General features: G+C 38.7%; 1 pseudogene across 1 annotated transcript; it reads right to left on the bottom strand.

Annotated features, from left to right (window-relative positions):
• Positions 1–3,009: 3,009 nt before the first annotated feature.
• Positions 3,010–5,548, bottom strand: LOC311608815 (low molecular weight phosphotyrosine protein phosphatase-like; annotated as a pseudogene). The gene is made up of 2 exons: positions 5,544–5,548; positions 3,010–3,565 (listed from the first exon to the last, which is right to left on the bottom strand). The product of its transcript is annotated as a low molecular weight phosphotyrosine protein phosphatase-like (transcript).
• Between the last annotated feature and the right edge of the window lie 3,922 nt (positions 5,549–9,470).

The following is a 9,470-nucleotide window of genomic DNA, read 5'->3' as shown; positions in this document are numbered from 1 at the left end:
GGAGTTTTTTTTTTAAGATTTATTTATTTACTTATTTATTATGTATACAGTGCTCTACCTGCATGTACACCTGCAGGCCAGAAGAGGGCATCATATCTCATTATACATGGTTGTGAGCCACCATGTGGTTGCTGGGAATTGAACTCAGGACCTCGGGAGCGACAGTCAGTGCCCTTAACCCCTGAGCTATCTCTCCAGCCCCACATTGGGAGTTTTATCCCAGAACAATGGGCAGAATTCGGTCTAGGAAACGGTTCTACCCATTCCAGGTTCAACACTTTTCCTCATAAACTTTAGTAGAAGTTCAGGACTTTAGGGAGTATGAGTGGTTTTTAGATAAGCTAATGTCAACACTGAGAGGGCCAAGTCATTCCATTAATATGTGTATCTAGTTTTTCTTAACTTTGATTCTCCCAAGATCATGAGAGAAGCAGGGTAGTGTGATAACCATGGGATGGAGACAAGGTACCAATGGCCCTCAGAATCCCAGATGGATAAGTATATGGATTCAGTTGGAGACCTTACTCCATCAGTAAGTGAGTATATTTTGTTATCAGTAACATGCTTTCATAGGAACCATCGCACATAATGGAGTAGACTGTAGCATCCTCTACAACTTAGTTTTGGCTGTAGCAAGAAATGGCCTTGGCAACCAAAACCGTTCTTGCAGATTTGTGTCTCCATCTCCATAAGCTTTTTCATCTTCATCTCTAATGACATTGACCCGTGGGGCTGCTTTTAAGTCTGCCCCAGGGGAAGCCACTCATCGTAGTGACAGAACCATTGCACTAAAGCAGCAGTGGTGGCTCCTTCTGATCTCTGCTCTTCAATCTCAGCACTCGGTCTTTGTTCCCTCAGTATCTGTTATACTGGCTTTGCTAGCACCACTTTTTTTCTGCTTGGATTCATCTTCTTTGCTTCCATTGGTTACCTGTCTTACTTTATCGGTCAAGTGAGGATCTAAATAGCATGACTAAATCACAAAAGTTGGTGAAGAACTTCATTAACCCAGAAAGTAAGAGGATTTGTAGGATATAAGAGCATGAGATGTGCCATTCTCAAGTCAAACAAGTAGCCCATTTTTGTGGAGTGTTCATAACTTACAGAGTAACAGATTTTTATAGAAACAGATGGCAGTCCTCCATATAATCAAATTCTAATGAGCAAAGTATTCTGAGCACTGTCAATTTTCTCCCAGCAATGCCTTCTCATCAATAATGGTACATAATGTTTACTGAATACCTACTCTATGTCTGTGATTGAGTCATACTCTTTGCATATATTTTCTCATTGAGCTATCATAATTAAATATCATAAGCATCTCAGCCTTGCAGGGTAGAAATAACACCTCCCATTGTGACATAGCATTGACCTGAACATGCAGATGATGGAGAGATGTTTAACAGCACTGATATAAAAGGAGGAAGGCTTAGCTATAAGGCACTTTAGCACAAATTGAGTAAAACAAGTTACATATGGCAAATGATAGCAACAGAAAGAGAAGCAAATGGCTCATGGATTGAATTGTGATGATGTTTCATCTAAAGAGTAAGTAGTAACTCACCAAAAAGTAAGCCACATACATATAGCTTTAGTGTGATAGTAGAACACTAAGTATTTACTGATTAAAACACAAGGAATATGTGAGACTTGAATAATGAAGCAGAAGATCATCTGCCACACAATAAATGAAGGCATGAAGGGAGGAGAGCTGGAATGTTCCTGAGGAAGTTAGATTCTTATAAAGATGGCACATTTCCCAAGTGAATCTAGAAATGCAATGTCACATTAAACCAAATGCCAACATCGTTATTTAAACATACACTAGAAGGTTATTTCTCAAGCTTCTCAAGTCAAATATGTGATATTGTATTATTACATAATACAATCACAATAATATGGCAAAATGTAATGGTAACATTAGTCTTATAGATATATTTAAATAATAATATATGTATATACATAGATAAAACTGTTGATGCTGATAACATTTTCTTCTCTAACCAAGGGAAGAGCTAAATAGCTGAATTACTGGGTGTCAAGTCTGGGATAGTGTCTTTTCACATACACCATTTTGTGTCTCTTAAATTTTGAACCAGGTAGCTATAAATAACTCAAAAATATTTAATCTTGGAATAAAATGAGCCAGAATAAAGGGCACTCTTCATAATTGGTTTGGGGACTGAGTTGGCAATTCTTTAATAGCCCCATTAAATATTGCCCATGGAAGCAGGGCCTGGCACAGCTATCAGGTAGAGCTAAGACCTTACCCTCCATAGCAGCTCGAACATCATTTTGTTAAAGCATTTATCACATGGCATTATAGTCATTTATCAATAGTTTGGTCTCCCTAACTATGATAATGAGAGGGCCTCAATGGGGCAGAGACAAATATTCATAGATTCATTTATTCATTCATTCACTAAATGCTAGACATGGTGTTTATTCAACCATGCATCGTTTGTGCCTGGCCTTCAACTGGCACATCAAAACTCAATGTACCAATTTCAAATGGACTCATGAATGAATGAATAAGGTATGCCCAGTGATTCATCATAGGGTTCAAGATGACAGCCTCTTAAAATCAGTATTGTCAATGTTCCTGACTTCCAGAAATGCTAACTTTTCTCATGTGAATACTGAAACTGTAGTCAGGTTGAATATATATTCAAGAAAGAAAAACACCTCTTGTTCTGCCCGCAGAAAAATTAAACATATTTATTCAGACACAAAGGAGATGTTAAAATTCTTTCAAATACTATTTTGTTACTCTGCTTCCTGGTAAATTTGCATATTTAGAAATGTCATAATTGTATCCAATAGAATAGACAGACATATGCAGTTAATATTCATTGTGAAAATGTTTTGTCATTCTAGGTATCATATCACTTGGGATATAAGGGGTTTTTTCTTACTCAAATATTTTTATTCTTCTGAACATATACTTAATTTTCACCTACAGTTATTTTAAAGATATACAGTAGAGTCAGCTGAAAAGACAAGAGGGACATGGGGCTAAGGACTGTCACCACCCTTGGGCATGGCACTGGTGTTGAGCTGGACCAACTACTAAGTCTTCTCCAGGAAGGCCCTGCAGCACCTAAGGCATTGCCAGTACACCACCTCGAAGTCAGAGTCATTGCCATAATAGAGACCTTTAATAATGAGCTGTTTCTGTGGACCATAGTTCCCAAGTAGTTCAATTTTTAACCTTGCAGTTTTAAACTTGATTACTTTTTCTATTCAACTCTCTCATTGCTTTCATCCATGTGTAGTATATAATCGAATGTGGCAAAGTCTTCTTTTGTAACCTGCCGTGTACCGTGATTCATGGGGAGGCCATGTTTTCGCATGCAGCTCTGCCCTCAACAGTCAGGGGGTTTCTCACTTCACAGGTGCATGTAGCTGCACTGTCTATCCTCCAGTTATCTGAAACATCTTCATCAGCTACCAATTTTCTGAAAACTGCTTCTGCAATGGGTAACCGGCAAATTTTACCAAGACACATGACAGCATGGACTTGGACCCGATCTCTGCTATCTTACGGTGCAGCAAGACGTGAGATCTTGATAGGGAAAAATAAATAAAATCAACGTGAGGAGTGATTGTCATCCAACTTGTCAGTGGTACAACCAGATCCAAGACAAATGAGTCCTTGTTCTGAGTCCATTGTGTCATCTATTTCCTCTCTCAAATGGAAACCCATAATTTTGTTGAAGTAAAGAAGTCATAGATAAGCGTTGATCAACTCTGACCCAAAGAACTTATTAAAGTAGATTAATAGAAGTATTGAGTGGGCCCTAGATGACACCCAAAAGTGGTAATGTTTAATTTCTTCAAAAACCATGACTGTAGGAGGTTTTGCAAAAAATAGAAAACAAAAACAAACAAACAAACATAACTATCTGGGAACTATGGGAAAGATGTATTAAAACCCAGAATTTCTAAATGAGTCAAGGGATCTGAAGGCCCCATTGGCACCCAACAGCTTTACCCCTAGTATCCTTTTCCATTTTAATCAATTTACACTTCTCTACCCACTTCACTCTCTTGTGAGTGCTTCCCCAAAGGACCGATATCCCTATACGCTTGTTTTAGCCCCAAAGCATAGGCCATTGCTTGGTCCAAAATACTCAATAAGTGTGCACACCGAAGGCTGCAATGATGGCTCTTGGTGTGATACGGCATGGGGAGGTCTTTCTTATTTTCAGCCCCCAGCAGCAGGTGCAACCAACACTTGCAATAAGAAATCTTGATTTTAGGCACACTTCTGGGAAATAGGGGTGGGGAGATTAGGGCATGTTTTATTCTGAAATTCTATGATTTTTGTATAAGCATGAATACTGTTGGGAAAGAGAATTGGGAAGGTGACAGATCAAAAAGTAATAAATATAACACAGAACAATCACTGTGCATTAAATTATGGATTAAATGCTCCATAACTATGCTAAAAAGAATCTGAGGAAGTTTCAGGGAATGCCAACTCCAATAAGTGACATTTTGTGAAGTATGTGGTACACGTCTGTAATCTGGGTATGAAAGCAGAAAGCTCACAAGGTCAAGGTCAGCCTGAGCTACATAGAAAAACCCATGTCAAAAAAATAATACGAAGAAGAAATCACTTCTGAATTCAGCTGGCAGACATGAAAGAACAGCAAACACAAGAAGAGAGGAGGCCTTCTCTGGTTTTTCTTTACCAGCCTAATGGCAGATCCTTCAGTAGGAACTCACCTCCATGGGCTCCTTGCCTTGGAATCTAGTCACAGAAGAGACTGGAGGTCAGCATCAGCAGGGGTCGCCACAGCCCATCCTTCATCTTCAGTTATGTCTCAATCAAAAGTAACAGCTCCAGAAAGGCATAGGCAGAATTGTACCAAAACCCTAATATTTTCAATAGCAAGACCTATTTTGTAGGATTCCACTTGAAAAGGTTTGTGCTACGCCATCCAAATTTGGCATCTGTGAACTATTGTGAATAAGCTCTTAACAAGGCTGTTTGGAATTTTCAGTGACTCCCCATGGAAGCTCCTTGCCCCCAAGTTGCCTACATCTCCCTCACTTCCACCTTTATAAAGAAGGGGTAGATGCTTCTACATCTCACTAGATTTGCAGATATTCACTTGTACTTCATGTGATGTTCCCACCCGTAAAAAATAACCATATTTCCTCTCTTATCCTTCTATTTATAGACTCTATAATCAAACCATGAAGGCAGAGGGAAATTTTTCATTCCCCTACAGGTCTCTATATTTTTTTTAGCCTCATCTTCATAAAAATCCTTTATACAGTATAAAAAACTATTACTATTTCCGTTTCCTGAATAGACTGAAGAGGTCTACAACTTAGACAACTTCAGAGAATTTGTCTGACTAAGGAGTTTTGGGCTTTTAAATCTGTGGTAGTCTAAATAAAAATGGTACCTATAAGCTCATATATTTGAATGCTTGGTTAGCAGTAGGTGGACATGTTTGGAAAGATTAAGATGTGTGGCTTATTGGAGGAGGTACATCACTACAGATGGGATTTAAGTTTCAAAAACTTACACCATCTCTGCTTGTGGATCAGATGCAAGCTCTCAGCTCTTGTGCCAGTGCCATGCCTGCCTGCCTGCTGCCATGCTCTCTGATATGAAGGTCATAAATGTACCCTTTGAAACTGTAAGCCCCCAGTAAACTCTTTGTTTTATAAGCTCTCTTACTCATGCTATATCTTAACACAGCAATAGAAAAGTAACTAAGACACAATCATAACCTTTTTTTTTTTTTTTAACTTTTTTTTTGAGACAGGATTTCATTCTGTAGCCCTGGCTTTCTGGAACTTGCTCTGCAGACCAAACTAGCCTTGAACTTAACTTATCTGAGGTGCTGGAATCAAAGATGTGCACCACCCCACCCAACATAACCTGATTTGAACTTTATATAACCACAGTGATAGAGGAATAGCAGTGCTCAACCTCAGCCTGAAAAGTAAGAGACAGCCTGGAGATACATGTACTAAAGATAAATTAATACTCTGGTTGATATTTTTAATCGGAAAATCTAGTTTGTGTAAGGATATAATATCTTCCCCATCTCTTTTCCCAGGACTTTGAAGAGGCCTAAATAATTAGTTATTGAGTCCTTTGTGCTAGACTCACTTCATTCTGACATATGGGTGGCTCCGGGTTTTAAAGTCAGCTCCAGATTTGCAGCCAGAACAGATGAGTTCAATATTATTCTTTTCATTAATGTAAAATTTTCATTTAAAATTATCAAATATTTTAACCTAACACAGCTTTCCTGCAATTAACCTTGAATAGACTTTGAATCATCACGGCGTTTATGGATTCTTTTGTTCCATCAGTCAACGGCTACCAGGAGGTCTGTCTATATGTTATAAAGAACAAAAAGAACGTCATGGTCCCTGCCTTCCATAAGCTTACATTGTCCAGTGGCTTGGATGCAAGTCTGCAATCAATATATACACACTGAATGACCAGGGAGATCCTCTTGGCTCTCAAATATGGAGCTATGTGTAGCCAGAGCTTACACTTGAATATATTAATATGCTATCATATAATTCTTTATATAGCTTTTAAGGCTATAGCTGCTGTGGAGGAAGGCCACAGCAGGCTTCTGACTTCCATTGACTTTACTGATAGCTATAAGCTTCCCTGCTGAGATCATTTTCCCTACTATTGTAGTGCATCCAGTTTTTAGAATCTCAGAGAGAAAACAGTTTAACATTGTTACCTGCATTTTCTTTGAGTCCGAGACTCACTCTATTTTCTAGAGATCTCTTGGGCCCTGACTTGCCATAGAAATATTTTACATCCCTTCTAGCCTTATATCAATTTTAATTGCAATGAAACTGGCTTCTTTGTAGTTACTATGAAGGTTTAATTATAATAATTACTATAAAAATAAATTAGAAAAAGATTTATATTGAGAGATAAATCATGAAGGATATTAAAATGCACAACTATAAAAATGCACAAAAAGATAGGTTGGGAGGGAACAAAGGGGAAGAAAGGAAGAGAAGATTGAAAAGAGGATAGAGACACCTAGAGAAAGAGAGTTAAAAAATAAACTAAACAAGCTCTACAGTACAGAAGAACGGAATTTTATGAATGTATCAAAAGTGACAACTCCTGAAAAGCATAGGTATCATTTCACCTGAATCCTAATGTTTTCAATAGCAAATGCTATTTCATGTGATTCTACTTAAAAAGATTGGGAGTGTTCAGTTCAAAGTTTCTGTCTATAAACTAATGTGAGTAAACTTGTAAGGCAATTGCATAGAATTTCCCATGGTTCCTTTACTCTCGTGAAGAGACAATTGTGTAGCAAATTATAGCCTTTATATGTGATCCAGGCCTCAAATCCTTTTTACTCCTCCCTGCATGGATGAGTACAACATAAACACACTGTAGAAATCTACCGGCCTGCCCCAGGATGCATCATGTTCTAGCTGCTTCCAACCCATGTGCACCCACCCTGTCCCCACTGCCTGAGAATCCTTCTTTTCCTTACTTCATAGAGCACTGGCTCAGGCTAGCTGAGCCATTTCTTCTTTACGATGACTATGCTCCTTCCCCTCCATTTATTTGACATGTCTATTTATTGTGTATTTATGTCCAGCAGACAACATCTAATCATAATCTTTTCTTTCTTTTTTGGAGGGGGCATGTGTTGAGACAGGGTCTTTCTGTGTAGCCCTGGCTATCCTGGACTCACTTTGTAGACCAGTCTGGCCTTAATCTCACAGAGATTTGCCTGCCTCTGCCTCCCACTTGGCATATATAGATGTTCAGTTATTAAGTAAGGAAAGAAGATAGGCTGTCCATCTGAAATTGAGTTACCACATTAGTTAGGGACTCATTGGTTGCCAGGATGAGAAACTAACCCATCTTAGATTAAGCAAGAGCATAGGAAGGGTATTGACCTATAGAGGTAGAAACAAGTAAGAACAGAAGGGAATTAGAACCTTGGAAGGCCTGGGATAAAGAACTAAAAAGACTTGAGTTTTGTGCAGAGTGATAAATATGGATCTATTTGCATTCTCCTCTGTGTAGAGATCCAGTTAGACCAGCACTATTTGTTAAAGATGCTTTCTTTATTCTATTTTATGGTTTTGGCTTTGTTGTAAAAACTAAGTGTCCATAGGTGTGTAGGTTTATTGCTGGGTCTTCCATTAAATTTCATTAATCTACCAGTATATTTCTATGCCAGTATCATGCAGTTTTTGTTACTACTGCTCTGTAATACAGCTTGAAATCAGAGATGGAGATACTTCCAGAAGATGTTTTATTGTACAGATTGTCTTAGCTATTCGGAGTTTTTTGTGTTTCTTTTAGGGTCAGTAAAGAATTGTGTAGGTATTTTGATGGGAATTGCATTGAATCTGTAGATTGCTTTTGGTAAGATGGCCACTTTTACTATGTTAATCCTATTGACCCATAAGCATGGGGGATCTTTCCCTCTTCTGATATCTTCTTCAATTTGTTTCTTCAGAGACTTGAAGATCTTGTCACACAAGTCTTTCACTTGCTTGGTTAGAGCTACACCAAGATACTTTATAGTATTTGTGGCTATTGTGAAAGGTAGTGTTCCCCTAATTTTTCTCAGCCTATTTATTGTTTGTATACAGGAGGCTACTGATTTTTTTTTTAGTTAATTTTGTACACAGCCACTTTGCCGAAGGTGTTTACCAGCTGTAAGAATTCTCTGGTAGAACATTTGGGGTCACTTATGTATACTATCTTGTCATCCCTGAATAATGATACTTTGATTTATTCATTTCCAATATTTATCCCCTTGATTTCCTTTAGTTGTCTTATTGCTCTAGCTAGGACGTCAAGTACTACATTAGAGATACAAAGAGAGTGGGCAGCCTTATCTTAACTAACCTAGACCCATGGGGGCTCACAGAAACTGAAGCACCAACCAAAGAACGTGCATGAACTGTATCTAGGCCCCCTACACATATGTAGCTGATTGGCAGCTTGGTCTTCATGTAGGCCCCCTAGAAAGTAGAATGGGAACTGTCTCTGACACGGACTCTGTTGCCTGATTCTGGATCATGTTCCCCTGGCTGGGATGCCTTGTCTGGCCTCAGTAGAAGAGGATGTACTTAGTCCTGATGTGACTTGATATGCTGGAATGCATTGGTGTGCAGGGGTGGGGGTGAAGAGTTGGGGTGTCTTCTCTTTTCTGAGGGAAAGAAGAGATAAGGAGGAAAGGGAGAAAAAGATGGGAGGTGGTACTGGGAGGAGAGGAAATAGGAAGCTGTGATCAAGATGTAAAGCGATTAAATAAATAAATTTTAAAAAGAACTAAAAAGACATCAGGATATGGTCATTCTCTCTCATTTCTGCCCCTTTTCCAACTCACCTGCTGTGTCCTTGCTTATCACTGCAGAATAGATCCAGCCATCTCACTATCAGGTCACTGGTGGTCAGGAAAGTCCACTCTGTGTGTTGACATAGATGT

Source organism: Acomys minous, assembly GCF_964271855.1.
Source record: "Acomys minous genome assembly, chromosome: 11".
Taxonomy (NCBI): domain Eukaryota; kingdom Metazoa; phylum Chordata; class Mammalia; order Rodentia; family Muridae; genus Acomys; species Acomys minous.
The sequence above is the reverse complement of the archived record's forward strand: the minus strand, read 5'-3'. Positions and strand labels throughout refer to the sequence as shown.